General features: G+C 43.6%; 1 protein-coding gene across 2 annotated transcripts in view; it reads right to left on the bottom strand.

Annotated features, from left to right (window-relative positions):
- Positions 1-14,055, bottom strand: part of THSD4 (thrombospondin type 1 domain containing 4) — a 630,546-nt gene that overhangs the window by 609,327 nt on the left and 7,164 nt on the right. Inside the window, exon 1 of one of the 2 annotated variants that reach the window (XM_065940122.1) lies at positions 10,588-10,630. The exons of the other annotated variant lie outside the window; for it this stretch is intronic. The gene's annotated coding sequence lies outside the window, so the exon portion shown is untranslated. Of the gene's footprint in view, positions 1-10,587; positions 10,631-14,055 lie in introns of those variants that run through there. 2 annotated transcript variants of the gene reach the window in all.

Raw genomic sequence — 14,055 nt, 5'->3', positions numbered from 1 at the left:
ATGCAGGCCACCCTCACTAGGAATCAAAGATACCTACAGTCAGACTCCGTTTTTCCTCCCTGCTCAGACTCAAGCCCTCCCCAGCATTCTCTGCAAAGAATGATTTGTAATCCTTGGGTTGTAGACATCGAAGGAAACAAGGTCAGACTTCCACAGCCTGGGCTCTGCACAAGAACCACAGATTTTCTGACGTGCTGCCCAAGCCTTCTCCAAGATGATGAGCCATCTCATTGCAAAAGGCAATATATTTTCCAGCCACTTTTGATCGAAGGCAGGTGGCCATGGGACTGAGGGCAACTCTGGCTCGGGCGGAGCTGCCCTTCTGGCCCACCTTCTCTTCCTTTTGCTAGAAGGTCCAGGTCCCGACATCTACAAACAGCCCTTGGCCCTCTGGCAATCACCTGTGTACATCTGTGTATGCACACCCACCCACACACACACACACACCAGGGAAGGCGGGTGTGCTAATACTAACAGAACAAACTCACAGACAGCAAGTGTCATTTTTATCCATGAGGTGGGTCTAGGTGAGACTTAACGGCTGTGTGCAATACGTAGAAAAAAGATGTCTATAAAATTGCACATGTTTATTGAAGAAAAATTGAAAACAACAGGGAAACATAAAGAGGAAAGCGATAATTACTCATAACCTCACAATCCAGGTTAGCCACTCAATGTTTCTGGTGTTTTTCCTGCTGGTGTTTATTTTTATGCTTAATAATTTTACATGAAGTGAAAGTGTTAGTCACTCAGTCATGGACGACTCTCTGTGACCCCATAAACTGTAGCCTGTCAGGCTCCTCCGTCCATGGAATTCAAACAAGAACACTGGAGTGGGGAGCCATTCCCTTCTCCAGGGGGTTTTTCTGACCCAGGGATTGAATCCAGGTGTCCTGTATTGCAGGCAGATTCTTTACTGTCTGAGTCCCCAGGGAAGGTGGATACACTGTTTTTGAAAACAACCCATAAAGAAGAAGGATCTTAAATAGACCTTTTGGCTTAGTGATTCTGGCTTTAGGAATCCACTATAAGGAACTAAGCAGAGAAATGGGTAAAGAATTTCCTACAAAGATATTCATCACAGATTCCAACAATAAAGCAATTTCTTAGATATGTTATCTGACTTCCATGGGGTTAACTACTATACAGTAATTAAAATATGAATGTTACTAATAAAATGCTTATTATTTAAAGTGAAAAATAAAATGCAAAACTATTTAAGTGATTATATATAGAACATATAGATAACATACATAAGTAAATATTAATATGTAATATAAAGATTATGCATAAGTATATATTAATAAGTAATATGTAGACAACATATATAAGTATATATTCTATATTTTAGTATAGAATATTAAAATATTTTAATTGCTGTCTAATAGTTCACCCCACGGAAGCCAGATAACATATCTAAGGAATTCTTTTGTTGTTAGAATCTGTGACAAATATCCTTATAGAAAATTCTTTACCTGTTTCTCTGCTTCGTTCCTTATAGTAGATTCCTAAAACCAGAATCACTAAGCCAAAAGGTATAACTATTTAAAATCCTTCTTATATATGAATTGTTTTAAAAAAGAGTGAAAGTGAAAGTTTAGTCACTCAGTCGTGTCTGGCTGTTTGCAACCCCATGGATTGTAGACTACACAGGCTCCTCTGTCCATGGGATTTTCCAGGCAAGAGTACTGGAGTGCCATTTCCTTCTCCAGTGTGTCCACCTAAAATCCCACTGAAATGGGTAAAATCAACACACTTGCCAATAATGTTAGCATTATAATAGTTTCCAATTTGATGCATAGTTAGTTAGAGTAAGCAAGTAGCTATAACAAGGAATCCCAGAGTTTCAAAGGCTTAACACACAAAAAGTTTTTGCTCAATTCATTATCTGATGTGGGTTGGCAGGGGCATTCTGCTCCACACAGGCATGCAGGCATCCAGGGAGCCAGTCTCCTTTCACCTAAGGAAGTCACCATTGTCTAGGGCCTCAGAATCCTCCACTGTTGTTGTTGTTGTTTTTTTCCACTTTCCATTCAGTGAACAAACAAGGGAAAGGGGAAAGCATGTGAGACTGAGCTGACAGCTTCACAGAGGTAACTTAAGTCTCTGCCACTCTCCTAGTTCATTAGTCATATGGCCACACTTAACCACAGAGCCTGTGGGAAGGTGGTCTGTCTACATTCCCAGGAGGAAACTTTTGGGTAAATGACTTTTCCTGGTACAGGATGGGCATCAATGTGTTAGTCACAATAGGCAGGAAAAAAAAGTCATTTTAACTGTATTTCCTTTGATTATAAGTAAAGTTGGAACAGATTTTCATTTTTATTATCCATGTGCACTATCTCTTCTGTGCATTTTGCCAGTTTTTCTGTTGAGTTCATAATGCTTTCAGTTGAGTTTTAAGAAGCACTTTCTATATTAAGGACATTGACACTTATTTTCTCAAGTTCTTTCAGTTTGATTTTTGTCTTTTAATTTTGCTTATAACTTTTAAGGAAATAAGTTTTCTTTTTTTTTCTGCCATACAGTAGATCCTTGTTAGTTCAGTTCAGTCGCTCAGTCATGTCCAACTCTTTGAGACTCCAAGGACTGCAGCACGCCAAGCTTCCCTGTCCATCATCAACTCCTGGAGCTTACTCAGACTGATGTCCATCGAGTCAGTGATGCCACCTAACCATCTCATCCTCTGTCGTCCCCTTCTCCTCCCTCCTTCAATCTTTCCCAGCATCAGGGGCTTTACCAATGAGTCAGTTCTTTGCATCAGGTGGCCAAAGTATTGGAGTTTCAGCTTCAGCATCAGTCCTTCCAATGAATATTCAGGACTGATTTCCTTTAGGATGGACTGATTGGACCTCCTTGCAGTCCAAGGGACTCTCAAGAGTCTTCTCCAACACCACAGTTCAAAAGCATGAATTTTTCAGCAGTCAGCTTTCTTTATAGTCCAACTCTCACATCTGTACATAACTACTGGAAAAATCATAGCTTTGACAAGATGGACTTTTGTTGGCAAAGTAATGTCTCTGCTTTTTAATATGCTGTCTAGATTGGTCATAGCTTTTCTTTCAAGGAGCAAGCGTGTTTTAATTTCATGGCGACAGTTACCATCTGCAGTGATTTTGGAGCCCAAGAAAATAAAGTCAGCCACTGTTTCCACTGTTTCCCCATCTATTTCCCATGAAGTGATGAGACCAGATGCCATGATCTTAGTTTTCTGAATGTTAAGCTTTGAGCCATCTTTTTCTCTCTCCTCTTTCACTTTCAACAAGAGGCTTTATAGTTCTTCACTTTCTGCCATAATGGTGGTGTCATCTGCATATCTGAGGTTACTGATATTTCTCCCGGCAATCTTGATTCCAGCTTGTGCTTCATCCAGTTCAGCATTTCTCATGATGTACTCTGCATATAAGTTAAATAAAGCAGGGTGACAATATATAGCGTTGACATACTCCTTTCCCAATTTGGAACCAGTCTGTTGTTCCATGTCCGGTTCTAACTATTGCTTCTTGATCTGCATACAGATATCTCAGGAGGCAGGTCAAGTGGTCTGGTATTCCCATCTCTTGAAGAATTTTCCACAGTTTGTTGTGATCCACACAGTCAAAGGCTTTGGTGTAGTCAATAAAGCTTTGGCAACTTGTTAATTACCTATTTTATTTACTTTTTGTCACAATATTTTTTTATGTGATTTCTTAACCCAGTTTAGACTTTTCTCCAGTATTAAGAGTCAAAACCTTGGGGGAGGGCATTTATGACAGTTGAATGCTGTGAGGAAGCACTATTTTATTTATTTTTTTAAACTTTTTATTTTTGTTTCAAGGTACAACCGATTAACAGTGTTGTCATAACCTTTAAATCTATCCAGTCATTTCCTTTGTGACTTTCTGATCGACATCTCATCACCAAATCACAAAGCACAGAAAAACTGGGAGATTCTAACCCAACTCTCCAAATCCATTATTTTTTAGTCATGATTCTCAGGTGAATAAACTGACGCTCAGTGAAACCACATGACTGTTACAAAGTATCACAGCTAATTAGACGCAGAGCTCAGACTAGAGATTTTTATTTTTTAATGAGTATATAATACATGACAGGCTGCACTGAACACTTTTCAAACATTATTTTATGAGGCAGGTGCTATCGATACGCCCATTTTACAGAGGAGGAAACTGAGGCTGCGAGCAGTGAAGCACTGTGCCCCAGGTCACCAGAACCAATATGCCCCTAGGAAGGGGCAGAAGCGTGGTGAAACCCAAGGCCCCCTGGCTTGTCTTGGCACTCCACCAAGTTGCCTCTCAGGTCCCCTGACCCACTGCATCAGACACACATTTCCTGGAGAGCTGTTTGTGTTCACATTCACCGACGAAACACAGGTTGCAGCCTGGGTCTGGCCAGGGGAGCTGGTATGCGTGAGGCTGTGCTCTGCGTGTTCACTCCACCACTGCTTTGACCTTGAATCCAGAACGTCATCTCAGTGTGTGGGGACACACTTGCCCGTCCAGGACACATCCTGGCTCCATGCGCCTCGACTGCCGTAAATCAGCCAGCCACACACTCTGCCCTTGGTGCTTCTGAACATCAGAGGAAAAGATTTGCCTTTTCCTGCTTGGCTCTTGGGGCTTCTGCATTGACATTTGAATTATGTCATTATTTTTTTAAGCGATAGAAATCTAGTCAATGATTTGTAGCAATCACTGCTGTGCAGTGTAGGCTGAAAGGCTCCATATATCCTTACGGAGGGAAACAGAAACCCAGCAAATTAGTCTTATTTCCTCGACACAATTCTATGAGAGGCTGGTATTAGGTAAAGCTGAAATCGGGTGTTGTGATTAAAAGATTATGATAATGCAAACCAGACGTCCATCTTGCGAATTAGGAAATATTTTCAAGGAAACCAAGAGAGGCAAGTCATTGGAGTCAAAGGTCACCCAGAGGTCAAGGGGTACAGTAAAATGCAACTGGGTTTAGGAAGAATAAAACTGTTACTGTACCCTTTTTTTTGAACCCCATCATCAGAGGCCATGCAAGTCTGTTCTCTGCCTGTCTCCTCTGTCTGTCTCACTGACTTTCCTTGTGACCCAAACAAGCATACAAAAATTTCAATCATAACCCATCCCCCACTAATGAGCTGTGTACACTGGGTAAAGACTCTTACACTGTGACCTCTTTGATAATTGTCTCATGCGGAGGTCTCGAAAACCCAACATGAGACTTACCCTCTCATTCAGATGTTTTCCTGTATTTCTAGTTTCCTCTTGCTAGTGGCCCACCCAAGATGAACAATAACAGGACCTGGTCACCGCTTCCACACCAAGCCCTCTTTCTGTCACCCTTTCCTGCTTTGATGGTGGTATAACTATTCTCTTTTTTTTTTAATATTAATATTTATATTTGGCTGCATCGGGTCTTAGTTGTGGCACACAGGATCTTCAGAGTAACGAGGGATCTTTCGTTGCAGTGCACAGATTCTCTAGTTGAGACGCACAGGCTCAGCTGCTCCACAGCAGGTGGTATCCTAGTTTCCTAACCAAGGACGGAACCCGCATCTCCAGCATTCCAAGTCAGATTCTTAACCACCAGACCACCTCCAGGGGAAATCCTGGCATCACTATTCTTCCAATGAACAAAGCTCAAAGCCTGCCTGGGCTTCTGTGATTCCCCCTCCAGTGACCCTTAGGCCCCATCTCTCGCCAGCTCTCAATTCTGCATTTGTATTATCTCTCAGATAAACTTTCCCCTCTGCTCTCCATCTTCTACCAGCCTCTTCAAATCATCATCCTGACCAGGGCAGTTAGTGTTTCTTCCACTTTCTACTATGCACCTTTACCAAAAATCAGATGGGCACACTTCTGGGTGCTCTATTCTGTCCTTCGCCAACACCACTCGGTCTCGATTATTTTAGCTATAAGTCTTGAAACCCAGAAGACTGATTCCTTCTACTATCCTTTTTTTTTTTTTTGATTTATTTATTTATTTAATTTGTTTCTGACTGTGGTGGGTCTTTGTTGCTGCATGCAGGCTTTCTCTAGTTGCAACAAGCGGGGGCTACTCTTTGTTGCGGCGCACGGGCTTCTCATTCCGGTGACCTCTCTTGTTGCGGAGCACAGGCTCTAGGTGCTTGGGCTTCAGTAGTTGCAGCACAAGGACTCAGTAAGTTGTGGTGCACGGGCCTAGCTGCCCCATGGCGTGTGGAATCTTCCCGGACCAGGGATTGAACCCGTGACCCTTGCATTGCAAGGCAGATTCTTAACCACTGGACCACCAGGGAAGCCCCCTGATTCCTCCTAGTTTCTTTCTTTTCAAAATTATTTTCAGAAATTTGATGACATATTTTGGTATGGATTTCTTTGGGTTTATCCCATTTGGAATTTACTAATCTCCTTGAATTTAGAAACCTTCCTAACCTCAAGAAGTTTTCAGTGATAAGTTCATCAAGGACTTTTTCATTCCCATCCTCTTTGCTCTCTACTGGGATTTCAAAGACATAAAATGTTAGCTCTTTTGTTAGTCCTACAGGTCCCTGAGAATCTGTTTTTCTTTTCTTCCACTCGTTTATTTTTCTCTCAGTTGATCAGATTAGGGAATTTTTATGGTTATATCTTCAAATTCACTGATTCATCTCCATTTTGCTGTTTAGCCCATCCAGTGAGATTTTTTTTCAGTTATTGTCTTTTTCAGTTCTAAAATTTTCATTTGATTTTTCTTCATGCCTTTTGTTTCTTTGCTGAGACTTTCTATTTTTTTCGCATTTAAGCACATTCATAACTGCTCACTGAAGCATTTTCATGATGACTGCTTTAATATCTTTGTCAGAAAGCTGCCACATCTCTGTCATTTCAGCGTTGGCATCAGTTGATTGTCTCTTCTCATTAAGTTTGAGATCCTCATGCATCTTGGTGTGACAAGTGGTTTTTAATTGAAACCTGGACATTTTAGGTATTCCCTTATGAGGCTCTAGAAATTACTTAAACATTCCATTTTAGCTGGCTTACTCTGACACTGCTTCAGCAGAGGAAGGGAAATCCTATCACATTATAGTCAGGTGGGGACAGAAGTTCAGGCTCCCCACTTGGCCTTCACGGACAGCTAACTGAATGGGCAGGGGACTCATTACACTGAGCAGGGTAGGAGGTTCTAGCTCCCAAGCACGTCTCCACTGATAGTTTCCTGGCTAGGGGGGTAGGAGGGCCTCATCACGGTGCCTCATGTGGCCTCACCGGCACCCTGGGGCGGGGGCAGAAAGCAGGAGGGAATGCACGGCCTAGTTACTGCTGCTGGGTGGGAGTGAAGGCCCAGGGTCCCCACGCGTCTCAACAGAGAAATAAGTCCTCAGAAATGGCTATCATCATTCATCTAGGAGTGAGGAATGAGTGACCCCAGAGACAGAGTAGAATGGGTTACTGAAGATTAAATGGCAAAGCAGTGGCAAAGTCAGGACTGAATGCCCATGCCCCTGGCTCCAAGACCACCTGTCTTTGGAACACCAAAGAGTTCCAAAAGTACAGCAAGAATGCCAGCCCCCTGCCAATATAACAATGCAAAATCTCACCAGCCAAAAGGTAGTGGCTGCCTCTCTTCACATCCTGCCAGACCCCAGGCCAGAAAGCACACGTGGTTATGCACACCAGCCCCCTGAACAACACAAACACACGTCTACTCAAGACGGGCCTTCCATCCAACACACACAGCAAAAGCACACTCGAGAGCCAAGAACTACAGCATCACAGTCACCTTCGGGGCTGGTGGTCTCCCATCTGGAGAGGATCCTGGCTTTCCTACCGCTGGAATCTCTGAAACCAAGATACACCCAGGAGCTGGGACCTCAGAGCAGCCAGCAGGCCAGGCGCCCCCCGCCTCCTGGCTGGAGAGCCGAGTCTGCACCCAGCTGGAGGCGCCTGCCTCAAACCTGGGGCCTCTCTTCTGGCCCCAGCCACAGTCTCAGCACAGCACTGCTTACTCTCCAGCAAGGGAAAGCTGGTGACCTGGGAGGGGAAACTGCTTTCTAACAGCCTCTGTTTTTGTTTCCATTTAAAAAGGTTAGTGACTTTACTGCATGTGGAAAGAACCGAAGTAACAATTTCAAAGAGGCTCAGCATGTTTTGGAGCTGACCAAATATATAGAACATTTGGGTGGAGAGGAAAAGAGAAGGAACAAAGTTTATCCCACATTTACCATGCACCAGACCATGCACCCTTGGGGCTCCATCGTGCCTTCTCCTGGCTTCTGCAGCAACCATTCCAGCCAGAAGCAAGTTCCAAACCCCTTACCATAGGCCATCAGACTGTCCAGAGGCAGGCAGAGGTTGCAAGACCCCAGCATGGTACACAACCATGAACAATGTTACGGGAAGCAATTCGACTCATGAGATGGAGTGATGTAACTATTAAGAAACTGGTTGCATGCCTAAATTTCAAAACAATAAGATTTACATTTTAAAATTCATAAGAATAACTTGGCTACATTGATATCACCCAGGATCATAAATACCCACAATCGTTTGATAGAATCTGTTTGATAGCTATACTGTTATGAGCACTGGAATGTCTATGAGTGATTTTGTTGACTACAGGGCTACTTTAACATTTACTCTTCTTATTTTTTTAACATTCACTCAGTTGAAGACAATTTTCACATATTATAGTCATCTAGACCAGGGGTCAGCAAGCTCTGGTCAGTGGGCCAAACCTGTCTGGTCTTGTCACATTTTCAAATGGCTGAACAAATATCAAAAGGATACTATTTTATGATGTGAAAATTATATGCAATTCAAATTGCAGTGTCCATAACTAAGGTTTTACTGCCCATTCATTTATGTATCATCTATGGCTGCTTTTGTGCTCAAAAGGCAGAGCTGATTAGTTGCAACAAAGACCCTACAGCCTGCAACTGGCCATTTACAAAAAAAAGTTTGCTGATCTCTGATCTAGATGGTCTGTCAAACAATGGTGCTGGATTGAAAACACACTGAGATGATGATGATAACAACCACCACCAACAGCTGGTGAGGAAGCCAAACACCCATCCTGAGATACCAAGTGGGCTGTTTATGAGCAAGCCCTCTGTGAAGCACTGGTGATAAACGGCATTGTGAAAAGCCACGTTCAAGCAAAATTATGCACCGAGCACCTGTGAACACTCTGTACATTAATTTTATGGGAAAAACATGGTCTGAATGACGAGAGACCTGAATTCTGTGAGGTTTTTAAGAACGCAGTCCTCCAGATATGAAGCAAAGGGAACCCTCTTACACTCTTGGTGGGGATATAAATTGATACAGCCACTATGGAGAACAGTATGGCGGTTCCTTAAAAAACTAAAACTAGAACTATCATATGACCCGGCAATCCCACTCCTAGGCATATATCCAGAGAAAACTATCATTCAAAAAGATACATGTATCCAGTGTTCACTACAGCACTATTTACAATAGCCAGGACATGGAAGCAACCTAAATGTCCATCCACGGAGGAATGGATAAAGGAGATGTGATACATACATACAGTGGAATATTACTCATCCATAAAAAGAAATTGTGCCACTTGCAGAGATGTGGATGGAACTGGAGACTATCATACGGAGTAAAGTAAGTCAGCAAGAGAAAAACAAATACCATATATTAAGGCATATACATGGAATCTAGAAAAATGGTATAGATGACCTTATTTGCAAAGCAGAAGTAGAGACACAGGCATAGAGAAGACACATATGGATACCAAGGTGAGGGGGGGAGATGAACTGGGAGGTTGGGATTGACATATATACACTATTGACCCTATATATAAAATTGACAACTAATGAGAACCTACTGCATAGCACAGAGAACTCTACTCAATGCTCTGTAGTGACCTAAATGAGAAGGAAATCCAAAAAAGAGGGGATATATGGGGAAAAAAAAAGAACGCAGCCCTCCCATAAAACAGGCTCCTGCGTCTTCCCTCTCCCACACTGCTTCCCATGTGAGGGTGCGGCTCTTAACCTTCTGTGACTTCCCACCTCTGTCACCCTGATGCCTTTCTCCTGGGCCCCCAGCCTTCCTCCTGCATAATAATGTTGGTCTCGGGGATCTCCTCACCTGCCCCTCCAAAGCTGTAAGGCAGGCACACCAGTTCCTTTCTCCGTAAGGTGGACAGGTGCCCCAGAGCTGACAGAGCCTCGGAGCGGGCCCTGGTTTCACGAGGAGTGAACGAACGCCGTGTACACACCGCCTCCTCCCTCTCACGGCAGGTGCGGGGATCATCGGTCTGTGTCACAGCCGAGGAAGCTGAAGTTTGATGAGGTTAAGCTGCTCACAGGCACTTAAGTGACAGAGTCAGGACTGGAATTCGCACCATTTGTAAACACAGGGTGCTACGCCTGTGTGTGGTCGGGGCTCAGAAAGTACTGGAAGCAGGGTGAAAGGACATGTGGCCAGGCCCACAGAGAACCCGCAAAGCACATTAACACAGCCCCAGAAGGCCTTCCCCACGCTTAGTGAAAGAGGCCAGTCACAAAAGACCACCTGTGACATTCACCATTCACACGTGGACACCGAGCGACACCGACATAACTTCCCTGCACGGAGCTCGGCAAGTCCCAGCCCACAGCACCTCTTACATCCCTGGTAGCAGCGAGGTGTTGAGTTCCTCCGACGTGAGCCTGAGGAAAGAACAGACCCTCGTAAGGAAAGGAAGAGGGAAGGCCAAAACAAGCACCCTTTCTGTTTCTGGGTTCTCCCACCTGGGCCTCCCAGGTGCCGGTTCTCTGAGGGCCCCTCAGCGGCAGGAATGTTATTAGAACAGCTCCCGCTGTGGACCTAGTAATCACACGACCAGGAACTGAATTTCCAAAACGGAACACGAGAGCAGAACAAAACAGCACACTGAACATTCAGCTTGGTAAGTACTAATTATTTGATTAGGAAAAAACAAGAAACAACCTAGATCCGTAAAGGAAGATGGGGAACACTGAAAGGAAACCATGATGGGGCAAAATGACGCCCAGTGGTCATAAAGTTTAAAAATGGGAACCCCGACTATGTCAAGAGAAATGTTAACATAAAAATCACACTGTGTGCAAAAAGGCATGCTTCAATTAAAATACAGGCAAAGATCAAGGAGAAAACAATATGAGCAATTGGTGGACTATGCGGATATGTGGGGGGGTGGGGGTGCAAAGAAGAGAGAGGAGGAAGGAGGAGAAGGAGAATGGAGGGATATTTGGCAGAGTTACATGAACAGTAACACTCAAGTTAAAAAATAACATGGTTGTGGAATTAAACAGCCTTTCTGGAAGGCCAGTTTGATTATATGTACCAAATACCTTCAGAGTATTTAGATCTTTTGTACCAGAAGCAACACTTTGCATTGACAGATGCACGAAAGAAGTCATTTTATTTATAAACAATATTGATAAACTGAAAACAACCAACATGTCCAAAATAGGGGACTGTTTTAAGTAAACATCAATATTTTAAAAAATACACTGCAATCATTGAAAAAATCATAGTTTGGAAGAACATTGAATATTTAGTACACAAGGAAAATGTTTATGATATATTATTAAGTGAAAGGAAGAGAGAACAAAACAATATGTTTAGTGTAATACCAATTTTATAAACTCTGTGTGTGTGTGTGTGTGTGTGTGTGTGTGTAGAGAGAGAAAGACAGACTAGGAAGACACACATTCAAAACGGTGGTCATTATTGGTTGGGGAATTATGGGTGATTTTTTTCTGTGTGTATATTTTCTACATTTCCTGAAATTTTCTGTAATTAATATACCTTACCTATATAATCAGAAAAAATAAAGTGTTATATCTAGTAAATTAAAAGCACACTCCCAGGGAATCTCCAGCAGGGGCTTCCCTGGTGGTTAGTGGTAAAGCAGCTGCCTGCCAATGCAGGAAACACGGGTTGGATCCTTGGTCCAGGAAGATCCCACATATCTGAGGGCAGCTAAGCCCATGGGCCTCAACTACTGAAGCCCATGAACTCTAGGGCCACATGCCACAACGACTGAGCTCATGTGTTGCAACTATTTGCAATTCTTGAAGCCCACGAGCCTATAGCCTGTGATCTGTGAGGAGAAGCCCCGGCAGTGAGAAGCCTGTGCACTGCGGCTGGAAAAGAGCCCCAACCCCTGCAACTAGAGAAAAGCCCACACAGCAGTGAAGACCCAGCACAGCCTAAGTAAATAAAGTTATTTTTCAAAAGCAAATCAGCAGTGCCATCATCAGCGCTTGACACTGGGGTCCACCTGGAGTTAAAAGGAATCCAGCAGAGTAAATGGGCTAAAATGTCTCCACAGCATCAACATAACGCTAAGCTAAGTCACTTCAGTCGTGTCCGACCCTGTGCAACCCCATAGACAGCAGCCCACCAGGCTCTGCCATTGCTGGGATTCTCCAGGCAAGAACACTGGAGTGGGTTGCCATTTCCTTCTCCAATGCATGAAAGTGAAAAGTGAAAGTGAAGTCACTCAGTCGTGTCCGACTCTTTGCGACCCCATGGACTGCAGCCCACCAGGCTCCTCCGTCCATGGGATTTTCCAGGCAAGAGTACTGGAGTGGGTTGCCATTGCCTTCTCCGTGCAACATCAGGCAGATTGTGGCAAGATAGCTCCAGAAACCTCTAGCCCACCTCTCCCAGGCAGGGGTCCATGGCACGCTCATGGCTTCTTCAGGGTGCATCTCAGTAAGTTTGGCCAAAGACACAAGCCAAGGGCAGCGTGAGTGCCTGCAGCAGAGAAGCTGGGCATCCCTGCAATTCCCAGATGTGGGAGCCCAGCCAAGCCCCGACCCGCCTCCGCCTCCACACTCTATTCCTTCACACCTGCCCACAGTAAAAAAAAGGAGCACCGCTTTGTGCTACATCTGCAGTTGTAACCCCACCTCTTCTCTAAGCAAAATCACCTTACTTTTTATTTTAAGTGGGTTACACAGCAATAAAAAGGAATGCAGCAGTGATACAGGCTTCAACATGGACAAACCCTGAAAACATTCTGAGGGAAGGAAACCAGTCACAGAAGCCTGGGTTGGCCAAAAGGTTCCTTCACGTTTTTCCATAAGATGGGACAGGAAAACCCAAACAAACTTTCTGGCCAACCCAATATAAGATTCCATTTATATAAAATGTCCAGAATCCATAGAGACAGAAGGTAGATTCATGGTTTCCACAGGCTGGGAAAGGAAGGAGTGGGAAGTGACTTCTAATGAGTATGGAGTTTCTTTTAGAGGTGCTGAAAATTTTCTGGAATTAGATCACGGTGATGGTGGCACAACTCTGTGAATAAACTAAAGACCGCTGAACTTGTACTTTAAAATGGTGGATTTTACAGTATGGGAACTATATCTCAATGTTTAAAATTTTCAAGTGGGTTACAATAAGACTTTCAAGTGGCTATACTTAGATTTCTCAGCAGGTTATAATTACAGTGAGGTACTACCTGGCCCATTAGTTCTCCTCAGAGCACATATTCTGGAGTCAAATGACTTGGAATTCAAATATCATTCTGACGTTCATTTGTTGCATGAGCCCCTGTAATTTCCTTAATCTCTCTGAGCCTCAGTTTGCTAGGCTATTGAACAAGAAGAATAACATTTAGCTCACTAGCTCACGTGGATTATTGAGAGAGGATTAAATAAGTGCACACAGGTAAATCCCTGACACAAAGATCCATAAACAGCAGATCCTTCTCCCTTAGCTGGCCAGAAGAGCCTTTAAACTTCAAGCAGAATAAAACCCTGGGCCTTGACTAAAACATCACCAAAGTCAAGCAGGACCTGAGTACGTGTCTGTTTTGGAAAAGACACTAAATGGAGTTAGAGGCGAGGATGCCAGTGTATGCCCTGTAATAAGACTTCAAAACTTGAAGACATGGCTCCACCCTCAAGGCTCACCTACTGGGTTGGCCAAAAAATCCGTTGGGTTTTCCTGTAAGATGCTATGGAAAAACCCAAACAAACTTTTTGGCCAACCCAATATTGTTGTTGTTTAGTAGTTAAGTCATGTCTGACTTTTTGCCAACCCAATATAACCAGCAATAAATTCTCCCCCACCAGTGGCTCCATGTCCACTC

This window comes from Muntiacus reevesi, chromosome 7 (assembly GCF_963930625.1).
Source record: "Muntiacus reevesi chromosome 7, mMunRee1.1, whole genome shotgun sequence".
NCBI classification, from domain to species: domain Eukaryota; kingdom Metazoa; phylum Chordata; class Mammalia; order Artiodactyla; family Cervidae; genus Muntiacus; species Muntiacus reevesi.
Note: the sequence above shows the minus strand (reverse complement) of the source record. Positions and strands in the feature narration are given on the sequence as shown.